The sequence below is a fragment of the Pipistrellus hanaki genome (genome assembly GCF_964339955.1).
Source record: "Pipistrellus hanaki genome assembly, chromosome: 1".
Taxonomy (NCBI): domain Eukaryota; kingdom Metazoa; phylum Chordata; class Mammalia; order Chiroptera; family Vespertilionidae; genus Pipistrellus; species Pipistrellus hanaki.
The window spans coordinates 71512771-71526608 of record NC_140503.1 but is presented as its reverse complement, the minus strand read 5'-3'; the positions used below and the strand labels follow the sequence as shown (position 1 = coordinate 71526608).

At 41.5% G+C, this 13838-nt stretch overlaps 1 pseudogene across 1 annotated transcript; it reads right to left on the bottom strand.

Annotated features, from left to right (window-relative positions):
* Positions 1 to 60: 60 nt before the first annotated feature.
* Positions 61 to 12658, bottom strand: LOC311620534 (L-lactate dehydrogenase A chain-like; annotated as a pseudogene). Its single transcript has 4 exons — positions 12644 to 12658; positions 8551 to 9604; positions 536 to 614; positions 61 to 413 (listed from the first exon to the last, which is right to left on the bottom strand). The product of its transcript is annotated as an L-lactate dehydrogenase A chain-like (transcript).
* Positions 12659 to 13838: the final 1180 nt, after the last annotated feature.

Here is a 13838-nt window from a genome sequence, read left to right as displayed (position 1 = left end):
TCTGATTTCAAAACCTTTCCACAGAGAACAGCAAACATCACTGTGTTTCTTGGTGGTTTCTCACAATAGGTCCAGGTTCCCACGTTTGTGCTCAGCTCCCCCTGCAGTGTCTGTCACTGTGTCATCCAGCACACAGTAGTACATGGCAGAATCTGAGTGGAGGACTGAGGCTTTCTTCAAGTGGAAGGCATTTGCTTGTTTTTGGTATGTGGCTACAAATCCTTTGTTGCTTCCATTCTCATTGTCCCTTGAGGCTTTCAGAAGGAACTGTGGACCTTCTCGGGGATACTGAACATACCAAAAAAGAATGGGGTAGCCTGTGGCTGAATAAGTACAATTAACAGTCAAGGGAGAACCTTCTAACAGAGTCACTTGGCCTTGCATCTGGGTCACCGAGTCTCCACGGGTTTGTCCTGAAAAAAGGAAAAGAAATCTATATTACCCTGGGTATGACACTCTGAAATAAAATTATGCTATAAGAATTTTCTAATTTAATAGAAGAAAGAATCCATATTTTAAGAGGCATGTTACTTACCAAACACTAGGAGTACCACAGTCATTAAGCCCAGAGACGAGTTCATCTCTACAATGTCGCTTAAATAATGTTCTTGATTCTTAACATGAAGTGAAATGATAAACCAAAGCCTACATTTCACATAGGAAATGTGTTTGTGTTTGGGAACATCACCCCCTGGTGGAGAGGAACTGAAATGGAATGCATGGCTCTTTTTTTTTTTTTTTTTTTTAATTAACTTTTTTTTTCAATTACAGTTGACAAATAATGTTATCTTAGTTTCCGGTGTACACCACAGTGATTAAACATTATGTACCTTATTAAGTAATCAAACTTGTACTCATACTTGGATATTAGAATATTGACTATTTTCTCTATGCTTTACTTTACATGCTCATGAACATTCTAACAACTAATTTTTTCAACTTAATTTCTTCACCTTTTCCACCCATCCCTCCCAACTTCCCTCTCATCTGGAAAACATCAAAATGATGTTTATATCTATAAATCTGTTTCTGTTCTGCTTGTTCATTTATTTTGTTGTTTAGATTCAATTGCTGACAGATATCCTTTATTGCCATCTGATTGTTCATGATTTTATCTTTTTTTTTCTTGTTTTTCTTAAAGAGGACAATATTTCATGCAATACTGGTTTGGCAATTAAGAACTCCTTCAGCCTTTTCTTGTCTGGGAAGCTCGTTATATGTCCTTGGATTCTAAATGAGAGTTTTGCTGGATAGAGTAATCCTGGTTGTAGGCCCTTACTGCTCATTACTTTAAATATTTCTTGCCAATCCCTTCTGCCTGCAAAGTTTCTGTTGAGAAATCAGCTGACAGTGTTATAGGAGCTCTCTTGTAGTTAACTGTTTTTTTCTTGCTGCTTTTAAGGTTCTCCTTTTGTCTTTAACTGTTGCATTTAATGATAATGTACCTTGGTGTAGGACTATTTTTGGTTCATCTTGTTTGTATGTCTATTTCCTTCGATAAGTTAGGGAAGTTTTTAACCATTATTTTTTTCAAAGAGATTTTTGACTTCTTGGTGTGTCTATTCTCCTTCTGTTACCCCCATGATACAAATACTGGTACGTTTGAAGTTGTCCTAGAGGATCCTTACATTAACCTCATTTTTAAAATTTTTTTTGCTCTTCTGATTGAATGTGTTATGTTTTCCTGTATTCCAAATCACTGATTTGGTTCTCAGCTTCTTCTACTCTGTTGATTTCCTTTAAATTGTTATTCTTTTAAGTTTGTATACTCTTCATTTCTGACTGGATTTTTTTTTTATGGTTCCCATGTCCCATTTTATGCTGTTGAAGTTCTCTGTAAATTCATTTATTCTTCACCTAAGTTCACTGACCATCCCTATAACCAATGTTTTGAACTCTGCATCTAGTAGATTGCTTGTCAAAATTTTGTTTAATTGTTTTTCTGGTGAATTGTTCAGTTCTTATATTTGGAAGATGTTTTTTTGTCTCCTCATTTTGGCAGCCTCCCTTTGTTTCTATGCATTAGGCAGAGCTGCTGCATCTCATAGGCTAGATAACAGGTGTCTTAATATAATAGGAATCCTGTAGGGTCCAATGGCACAGCCTCCCCATTCACCTGAGCTGGGCACTCCAGGTATGCCCCCATCCCTCTGTAGACTCTGTACACCCGCCTCTTGTAGATGAACCTACAAGATTGTTGTTGGCTTGTCAGTGGAGGGATTTATCCCAGGTCAAGCTGCTGCAAGCGATTTACCCTCATGGAGAATCAGCTGTGCAAGAGTCTACCCCACAGAGCAGGTCTTACTTCAGTGAGACTTTAGGGGCTGCTAAATATGCCCCTTTAGTTTGTCACTTGTGGAGGTGATAGGGTGGTGCTTAGATGTAGTCTGAAGCTGTCCATGGGTTGAATTGGCTTTGGGGCCTCCCAGGAAGTGTAGGCCAAAGTCAGCCACTGCCTGTGTTCTGCCTGTTTCCAACTGGCATGGGCTACAAAGCAACCTGAATATGTCTATTATTTGTGCTGGGCTTGGAGGTGTCTGGGAGAGGCCAAGCTATGAACCAAGGCTGGCTAATGCTAGTATCAGGTCTGGGGACACTTAGGAAGAGGTATGGGATATGTCAAGACCAAATGCTGCTTGTTCGAAAGATGTGAGAGAAATGTGGAGCATAAGCCAAGACAGGCTATTCATGTGGAAAAGCCACTGGAAACAGCTTGAGTGGGTCTACAGATTGATTTGGGCACGTCTCAAGAAATTACTAGGACGGATCAAAGAATGATAGCCAGGCTGATGGAGTCTCAGATCTGACTCTGTGGAGGAACAATGGCCTTTGTCCAGGAGAAAGCTCCCCACCAGCTCTTACTCTGATGCCAGACATTTCAGGTCCTCTCCGTAAGTCTCTGGCACCTGTTGAGCTACTGCCTCAGTGCTAGATGTCAGAGAGTGTCCAAATAAGTCCATGCATAGGCCCTATAAGAACAACCTGGAAGTCCAAAAGCCCTTCTCCATCACCTTTTCCCTCTCCCCACAATATAACTCAGTCTCAATCCTTGTTGGTTTTTACAGACAGAAGTTTTGGAGAATTCTCTTCCTGAACTGCAATCCTGGGCTGGGGGGACTGGTGTGGAGCTGGCCCCACACCAGGCCCTCACTCCTCAGGGGGCACCTCTGCAGGTGAGATATATCCCTCCTACTTTTTATCCACTATACATGGGTATGGGAACCACCTGTTCTGTAGCTTCATCCTTCCTACCAATCTCAATGTGGCTTCGTTATGGTGTGCCTAGTTGCAGGACTTTCATTTAGCTAGATTTCAGGCAGTTTTGAATGATGGTTGCTCTTTAGTTTAGTTGTAATTTTTATGTGATTGTGAGAGGATGGGAGGAATGTATTTACCTATACTGATATTCTGGCCAGAAGGGGGATACATGATTCTTTGGCTCTTCTTAAGTGGCATACATTCTCATCTCTGACTTTATTGGTCTCATAAAAAAAATCTGGACGATTACTATTATGGGTTCCCAGGTCTATTTATTTTCTTAAGACAATGCCTGACATGGGAATCCTTTAACAGATCATTTCAGTATATATCTATCTTTGGAAGATATCAACTTTTTTGAGCATTTCAATGCAGTATTTTATATACTCATGTACCCAATGTGGACCTGCCTACAATTCATTGAATGTCAAAAAGGGTTTGGGGTTGAAATCAAAGGAACTAAAATGAAGTCAATTCTTTATTGTGTGATCTTCACTTTTTAGCACTATGCCCTAATATAGAACAGTGACTGACATTTATTACTTGACTACTAAATATTTTAAAAATTAAACAGAAATAAACAGTCTTTCATTGAGGCTCCACTGCTACATGAGAGACAGTATTCCTTAATTTTAAAATTATACCAATTATAAATAATGCTAATTTTTATGAAAGCTTTTCAAGGGAGAAAAATTCACAGTCTTATCAATAGTCAAATATTTCTGAATTTCAGAATCATTAAAAATAAAAAGTATGTATCCTAATCAGAAGATACATCATAATTTAAGTTACCAACTCACTAAAAAATGAACTGAGGTCAGTTTTTTATCCTCTCAATATTTCACTCACTCCAAGATAAGGCAGCTACCCTATCTGGATCAGGTATAGCTTCAAAAATGGTTTCTACTACCATCCATCTGCCAAATTTTGTGGCCAAACTTTAATCAAATCATTTTCCCTGACAGGACAGAGAACCCCAAAGATGTGGATTTACAGCAAAGATGTGGAGTATGAGTTAGGGCTCTTCTTTCCCAGCTTTTCAAATTGTTAAAGATATGCCATCTGTGATATTCATGCAATAGTTGATATGTGTGAATTATTTAAAATGATAAATTCTTGGACCTCACCACTAATATTTTTTTATTTTTTTAAATATTTTATTCGTTTTTTACAGAGAGGAAGAGAGAGGGATAGAGAGTTTGAAACATCGATGAGAGAGAAACATCGATCAGCTGCCTCTTGCACACCCCCCAACTGGGGATGTGCCCGCAACTAAGGTATATGCCCTTGACCGGAATCGAACCTGGGATCCTTCAGTCTGCAGGCTGACGCTCTATCCAGTGAGCCAAACCAGTTTCGGCAACCACTAATGTTATGAATCATATTTTTCAACATTGAGACCCACTAAACCTCACACACTTGGTTTTATTGCAGTCAACCTGATAGCAGTTTACAAGATCTAATTTGTGATCATTGTTTTAGAGATTGATAATTTACAAAGATCAGGGAGAAATCTCTGGGATACATGGACAAATGTCCCTATGACTACACAAATTTTTAAAACTAATCTTTTTCTGTGAAATGTCAGCATCAAAAGGAAAAAATTTTTAATTCCCTTTTTACAGCCATCCTATCTAATAAAGGGGGAATATGCTAATTGACCCTCACGTTTTCACAAAGATGGCAACACCCATAGCCAATAAGGAGAAAATACGCTAATTGATTGTCCGGCCCTCAAAGATTGTGTGGCCCACAGCCTATAAGGAGGAATATGCTAATTGACTGCCATACCATTTAAGATGGCAGTGCCCAGTCCCCTCAGCCCTGCCAGGGCATTTGCTTCCAAAGTCCCTCAGTACCCTCAACCTCCCAGGTGCCCAGGGCTAGCCTGAGGTGCAGGCAAGCCTTGGATGGCAGCTACCCAGGAGACCCAGTGCCACCCAAGGCTCGGGTAACCAGGGCAAGCTGAGGTTCGCACTGCTGGCAGTGGCAGCAGCAGAGGTCTGATAGGGGTGTTGCCTTCCCCTATTCACTGGGTCGACTCCAACTCCTGAGGGCTCCCAGACCATGAGAGGGGGCAGGTTGGGCTGACTGACCTCCACCTCCAATGCATGAATTTTCATGTATCAGGCCTCTAATTTATTTATAAAACAATATAAAACTAAGAGTTTTCAGGATAGAGTTCTGGAGAAGGGCACATCTCTCTGTAAGGCTCTGTAAAGATCCATAGTCATGTACATGGAAACTCAGCTCTTTCCTATGGTTCTCTCTCCAGACATACAGATATAAAGATGCTTCATTAGTCCTCAGAGTTAATGTGTGAAGAGTCTCCTAGATGTACTCTTAAGAAATTCAGGCCCAGATAGCTAATTTCTTCCCAACTTCCAAATGACATTGTCAAAACCCACCACAAAATTATGCTAGAAAGGAATTCTGGAAAGGCAGCTATGAACTTCTATTCTGATATATGGGAGAGAAAAAAATAAGTTCATCTGATGCTGGGTTGAAAGTAAATTATTGCCGGGACCAGTTCGCCTCAGTGGATAGAGCATTGGCCTGTGGACTGAAAGGTCCCGGGTTTGATTCCGGGCAAGGGCATGTACCTTGGTTGCGGGCACATCACCAGTAGGGGGTGCGCAAGATGCAGCTGATGGATGATTCTCTCTCATCGATGTTTCTAACTCTCTATCCCTCTCTCTTCCTAAATAAAATATATTAAAAAAAAGAAAGTAAATTATTTAGCCTATGGCTGTACACAGTTGTTATCTTTTTAAAAACATAATTTAAGGCCAGTGAGAACCTAGAGGAGACAGATTTTTCATCTTGGATCACAGGAGAAAACTTGTACAACATTGAGAGAAAATATTTGTTTCTTTTTAATATTTAATGGCTTTATAACTGAATAATTTTCATAAAAATAAAAAACACCTGCTTAAACAATTTCCTAAGATTTTACTTTTTTTTAATCCTTACCGAAGGATATTTTTTTATCCATTGCTTTTTAGAGACAGAGTAGAAGGGAAGGAGGTGTGGGAGAGAGAAAGAAAAAGAAACAGGCATGTTAGAGAGACACATTGATTGGTTGCCTTCTGCACACATCCCTACAGGGCTGGGGAACATGCAAGTTACATAAAGATACATGCCCTTAACCAGGAATCAATCCTACAACCTTTCAGTCCTTGGGCCGGCACTCTAACCACTGAGTTAAACTGGCCAGGGCAGATTTAATGTTTTTATATAATTGTGAAATCATTAACACATTCAAGATAATGAACATATGCATTACTCCATGTCTCTTTATAATCCTTCCCTCCACCTTCTCGCTACCTTTCATTCCCATTTTCAGGGCACACCTCTGTCAAAAATTGGTGTGCATATTTTATAATCTATATATATATAAAACCTTAATATGTAAATAGGCTGAACATTGGAACAACCAAACAACCAAACAACCACAACCACCAGTCACTATGACGTGCGCTACTCACCAAGGGGCACATGTGGAACATGGAGGGCATCGGCAGCAGGAGTGAGAACGTGTAACAGGGTAGGCATCAGCCAGTGCAGAAAGGTGGAGCAGGTGAGTGGGGGCACCCAACCAAGGCAGGGAGCAGGTCACTGTCATCAGGGCGAGCCTCATGTGGTTACTGAAAATTCTTTTCTCCTGCATGCCACAGAGCCACCAGGCAGTCACACCTGCTGCTGGCACTAGAGCCACCTCTCGCACCCATTGCTGGTGCCCAGCCCTGGCCCCAATCACTTGCACTGACAGTGGGTGTGAGTTACAGCTACTAGCCCTGATCATCCCTCAGGACTTCTCCACCTGCCCCTGCTCATGAGGAGTGATCGGGGATGGCAATCACCTCACACACCCACTGCCAGTCCTGAAACTACAGCTCACATCCACAGCCAGTGCTGGAGCCACCACTACACTCACTGCCAGCGCCTGGCGCCAATCCCAATTATTCAGCACCATCAGTAGGTGCAAGCGGCTGCACCTGGCCCCAATCACCCCTGAGGGCTTCTCCACCTTACCCTGCTCCTGAGGGGCAACTGGGGCAGCAGCCTATGCTCCCAACCAATGATAGTGTCAGCCCCTAGTTTTATATGAATGGAATCATATGTACTCTTTTGTCTGGTTTCTGTCTCTCAGCGTAATTATTTGGAATTCTTGTATGGTCCATTCTTTTTTTTCTTGCTGAATAAATATTCCATCATAGAAAGATAAAACTATTTATCTATTTGCCTTCTTGCACTGACTAAAACCTTCAGTAAAATATTAAATACAAGAGGTGAGAGCCAAACTTATTTTCTGATTCCTGATCATAGCTGCAAAGCATTCAGCCTTTCACTATCAAATATGCCATTTCATGTAAAGCTTTTGAAGATGTCCTTTTTAAGGGCAAGAAATTCCCATCCTTTCTTAATTTTCTGGAATTTTTAATAAGCAATGGATGTTGGATCTGTCAAATGCTTTTTCTGAACTTACTGAGGTTACTATCATTAAGGGATTATCTACTGCTTGTCAATCAATTTATCAATAAATTGTCACAGTAAAATGTTAAAAACAATATTGCCCTCCTATTTAACAAATAATGAAACAAAGCTCACAAGTGCCTGGAAAGCACATAAGAAAGCTAATAATTTTGAAAATATATATCTCTAATAGCAAAAACCTGTTCCTTGGTTTTTCGTTATAGATTATTTTCAGAAAAATTTCAAAGAAAGACTAGAGGATAGAAAAATTACTTCTTGAGTCCTTGAAGTATCTTACAATAGCTAAGATTTGGAAACAGCCTAAGTGCCCATCAGCAGATGAGTGGATTAAAAACTGTGGTATATCTACACAATAGAATACTACACTGTTGTAAAAAGGAAGGAACTCCTACCATTTTCAACTGCATAGGTGGAACTGGAGAGCATTATGCTAAGTGAAATAAGCCACTCAGAGAAAAATAAATATCACCTGATCTCACTCACTTGTGGAATATAATGAACAAAATAACCTGATGAACAAAAACAGATCCAGAGACATAGAAACATTGATCAGACCATCAAACTTCAGAGGGAAAGTAGGGGAGGGTGTGAATATCAACCAGAGGACCTGTATGCATGCATATAAGACTAACCAATGGACACAGATACCTGCATGGGGGGTGGGGGTGGGCATTGTAGGCATGAGCAATGGGAAAGGAGGCATTGGGGGATAAGGATGCATATGTAATCCTATATAATAAAGTGGGAATATGCAAATTGACCATCACTCCCCCACAAACATGGTGGCACTCATACCCACAAATTGGTGGCGCCCAGTCCTCTCAGCCCTGCTGGAATCCTCAGACCTGGGGTGGCAGGGGGGCAGCCACTGAAAACAGGCAGTGTGACTGGCCTGGAGGATGTTGCTTCGTCACTGCGGTGAAGCAAGCATTCCACCCCCGCCATGGAGGGCCTCTGGGCAGCTGCCAGGGAGTGGCCAGGGATGGACACTTGAGTCATTGCCCCAGCAATTCCATAAAGAACCTTAATCATGGTGGAAATTGGATGCACCTGCTTAAGATTCTTCATTATACTCTCTGCTAATACTGCCACAGATAGTCCAATGGCACATAATGTGTAGCCTTTCAGTTTGATCACCCCATAAGCACTGTCAACAACCGGTTTTTGAAGTTCTTTCCACTGCTCCTTGTCTGCATCAGTGCCTATACCAGGATGCAGATTTTTTAGGGAGAGGCCAGCAACATTCACTCCACTCCACACAGGCACACTGGAGTCTTCATGCTCCACAAGGACCCACCCATAACAGCTTAATGGGTGAACTCCAGTGTTTCCTCCACTAGATAACAAACCAGGCTGATTCCTGATTGCAACCACTCCCAATAACAAGTTTTTGAGGAAAGCTGCTTATCTTACAAGCCATGTAGGTCAATATATCCACTGGCTTGGAAACAATAAGCAATTTGCAGTTGTGAATGTATTTTACATTAAGAATGATGAATTTAAAGATGTTCGAGTTACATTGGGCCAAATTAAGAGATCTTCCTCCCTCTTGTTGATGAGCCCCACCTGTGACAGTAACCAGCTTCAGGTTTGCAGTCACATTATATATAGTCTTTGCCAGAGACAATTTTTGGTGTTCTAAGGAAAAGACTGCCACCCTGGAGATTCATCATCCCTTCATTTAATTTTCTTCCATGACATTAATAAAAGCAAGCTCATCTGCCAAGTCCTTCATTAAGATACTGAAGGCACAGGCCATGCCAACAGCACCCACCCCAACTACTGTAATCTTATGCTTCCCTTTGGCACCCAGGACCTGGGACTGCAGTTGTCTTCCCCGGGGCCCCAACTTTATCAGGAGGATGTCTGGAATGATGATTGGTCTAATTAGCATATTACCCATTTCTTAGTACCATGTTTCCCCAAAAATAAAACATCCTCCGAAAATAAGACCTACTTACAGGTTTCCTTCTGAGTGAAATATAAGGCATCCCCCCTAAAATAAGGCCCCCCAGGCTCTGTCTCAGAATGAAAATTAATTTACTATAAACTGGTCACTAGGGCTGTCACAACTGGCATCTAGCAACCAGTGACATTACAAGGAGTCCTGACGTCACTGCTGTGTGGAGGCAGAGCTGAGGTTGGAGTGAGTGGTGAGCTCAGGGCGGGAGAGAGGAGGAGACTTTCGCAGATGCATGTAGAAGAACAGAAGGATTAGAGCAGATAGGACTCGGCAAAGGTGGTGAGTGCTGGTCTGTCTCTGATGACACTACTTGATACTCACGGCCGCCCTTATGATGACTGAAGGTTCTCAGTCAGTGGCAGACCCTGCTCCAGCCCAGATCCAGTCCCCAGTAAGCCCAGTGACAGTCCCCAGGCAGGCCCCAGGGGGTAAATGTCTGATAAAGGGGTAGGGGGGTGTCTGGTGAAGGTGTTCAGTGGCACAAGGGTGGGGGGAGGGGGATCACTTAAAATGACAGAGAAGGATCAGAGGGGGCAATCAAAATGACACAGGGGGATCAAAAGGGATTACTAAAATGGTAATCCCCCCTCTGATTCTCCTGTGCCATTTTGATTCCCCCTTCTGATTCCCCCTGTGTCATTTTAGTGATCCCCCTCCTCCAACCTTGATACCCAATTCCTTTTTTTTACCCCTAGATATGAGTGCAAAAAAAAAATAAAAAAAATAAAAGCTACTCCGTGGAGTACAAGAAAGGAATCGTGGAAGACTCTTGGGGCAAAAATCTTACTGCTTTCTGCAAAGAGAAGATGTTGAGTATCCGATTGGTCCGAAAATGGCGAGCAGAGTATGGTAACTTCATTGAACAAGTGGACAAGGGAAATGCTAAAAAGCACAAGTGTGAAACAGGTTGGCAACCATTATTTTCCAAGCTGGAAGACCTGATCTGTGAATGGGTTGTTGATAGGAGAGCAAAGGCTTTGGTTGTGAATAGAGCTCAGATTCAAGAATTTGCCCTTGCAATGGCACCACAGTTTGACATAGCCCCCGAAGACTTCATGGGAGAAAATCACTGACAGTTGCATTGCAAATGCACTGCGAGCAGGCCATCTTGACAAGAAGTACTCATTTAAAGACAGTGCTATTGCTAAACATGAGAGATTTGGTCCACTGATTCTGAAAGAAATGGAGTCACAAGAAATTCACCAGGAAATTCAGGAATTGGATTGTTATGATGATGTTCCAGAACATGATGACATGATTGTCATTGAATAAATGAGTAAATTCTTGATACTGTAGGATTCACAGTTTGTCTGGTCTGTGTTGACAACTACCATACTACCGTACCGTATACAGGTAATAAATTTCCTTTATTTTCATTTAACAATAAATGTGTACCATATTCTTCTTTATGGAAAAATAAGACATCCCCTGAAAATAAGACCTAGCGCATCTTTGGGAGCAAAAATTAATATAAGACACTGTCTCATTTTCGGGGAAACGGGATATATATATATATATATATATATATATATATAGAGAGAGAGAGAGAGAGAGAGAGAGAGAGAGAGAGATTACCTGTACTCCTTTCCTGTTAAATAATAACCAGATTATTACAATAATAATCCACAACCAAGGCTCGATGGTGAAGGAGCCACAATTAGCACTGCCTTCTAGCACATTTTTGCTACTAAGGAGACAAGGGCCTATATTAAGCTTCCTTGTGCTTAGGAGAAGGTAGGCTTTCTTTCAAACTATCCAATCTCTTTCCTGACTTTTTACCCTGGCCAATCTTTTCCCCAGATTTGTCTTATCCCTTTGTGATCATCATTCTGGCTCTCACTGCTCATGCACTCAGGAAAGCAATTTCCCCCTCACAGGTTCTCCCTCCCTCATTAATCTGGAGAAACTGGCTGGTTGTTCTCTGGGGGGATTGGAAAGCCTGTCTTTCCTGCCCTTTCAAATGTCAATCCCTTTGGCAGAGCCACTCTGGTTATTCCCTGCAGTGTCTGTGAAACTGTAGTTTCCTCACTGAATCAGGCATTCAGTCAGCACCACTCACTGAGAGTACCACCTTTATCAAGATGCCCAAAAGGAAGGTCAGTCCCTGTAAAGGACTGGGAGGAGGAGGCGAGAGAAGACCAATAAGAATCCTCCCCTAGAAAAGGTGGCCTAAGTAAATGAAAGGGCCATAAAAGGTTTAATGAAAGGACAAGCCTGTCAGCAAAAACTCCAAACTAAAATGAAAGGGGAAAAAAGGAAAACTGGGAAAGGTAACAGACCAAGATCTAGAAACTAAGGAATCAGCAGCAGCCAGAGAAATGAAAAGAGAGGGCAGATGAGTCTTTGGTGCAATAAGAGAAGAAAAACAAACAAACCGGTATATCTTTGAACATAGACCCTTTATCTTCTTTTGTTAACTTCATAGAGCTTTTCTTATAAACTATTTTAAGTGAATGCTTCAGTAGTTATTGACACATATTTATAATAATGCAGGAATTCTACTTCATCTCATGTTTTCAAGTTAGGTTTAGGTAATTGTAAAAATGTAAGAAGTGAAATAATTCACTTAATTTCTCTCACTAGATATTATGAAATGCTGAATTAAGGGATACTTAACTTCTGTGTGGGTATAATTTTTACAATATTTGGAGGAGGTAGTTTTTTTATCATATGATATGAATCAAATCACAAATAACAATTTGTTCAATTGGTTTTGTGTACCGGTAATACAAGATTTGAAATCAAGGTATTATAGTATCAAATTTACTTAACAAGATATAAGCATTGCACAGTAAGGTATTATGTATGTGCTAGAAGTTAAGCATCAAATCTAGGTTGAGAATCTAATTAAGAATTGATGCTATAGGTTGCCCTAATTGAGAATTTATACAGAACAGCTTGTCAGCTAACATTATAATCAAGTACTTCCAATTCCGACATATTGATTAACACCTGAGTCAGTGATAATTATGAATAATAAATGCTAGAAATGTGTGTGTTTTTATAAAAATGCTCTTGCTTTCTTCAGTTACAAACTATGACACATTATGATGTACTTTTGTCAGTGTGGGAGTAGGGTGGGAAGTTGGGGAAGGGTATGTCCCTCCTGGAAAAATTGATTAGAAGACCTCCATCTGGTTCAAATGTGATCTGAATGTAGCACAGCATTGATGTTGAAGCACTCCCCAAACTCCACCTACCCTTCCCTTTTGCTTTCACAGAAACAAAACAAAACAAACAAACAAAACTTCTTGAGAACTCCCCAGGCAGCATAAGGCTGAGTTCTTGAATCACAGAAAGTCCGAGTGTCTCAGGAGGTTTGTGCTCAGCTCCCCCTGCAGTCTCAGTCACTGTGTCACTCACAGCACAGAAGTACACAGCAGAGTCACTCCAGTGGGCTGAGCGTTTCTTCAGGTTGAAAGAGGTTTCATTCTTCCTAAATTCAGCTTCAAAACCTTTTATGCCTTTAACCAGGGGGTTCCCTCCGTAGTAATTGAGGAGAAACTGGAGTCCTTGGTTGGGGTATTGCCGGTACCAGAAGAGATATGGTGAACCAGAATATGAATATTTGCATCTCAGCTCTAGTGGGGCTCCTTCAGAGACAGGGACATGGCCATCAGGCTGGCTGGCTGACTGTGCTCCGGTTCCTCCTGAAACGTCAATGCTGTGTGAGTAAAAGCAGGGTAGACTTGGCCCCAAAGAAAAGGTGTCTCTATTCAGTTTCCACTTAGAACATGCTCACTATTGTGCAAACAGCAAAGGGCATGGAATGTTACTTACTCAGGGCAAAAATCACCTCAAGCACAGGGATGAGTAGCAGGACCATGGCTGAGCAGTGCAAGGGCTGCAGGTCCGGAGCAGGTAAAACAAGAGCTGAGGTCACTGAGCCTTCGGAGGCTAAGTTAGCTAAGCTCCTTGCCTTGACAAGGCTTCCTTTTAATGAACTTGGAGCTTTTCTGGCTTCATATTCTCCTTACAGGTTCCTATCTACTCAAACATCAGTGAGGACACCACAGCCAGCTGCAGGGAGGAGGGGCTAAGTGCATGGTGATGATTTCCAACAAAAATAAATGTCTTACCTGTGTAACATCGCCCTCTGGGGGCCAGAGGCAGACCAAAG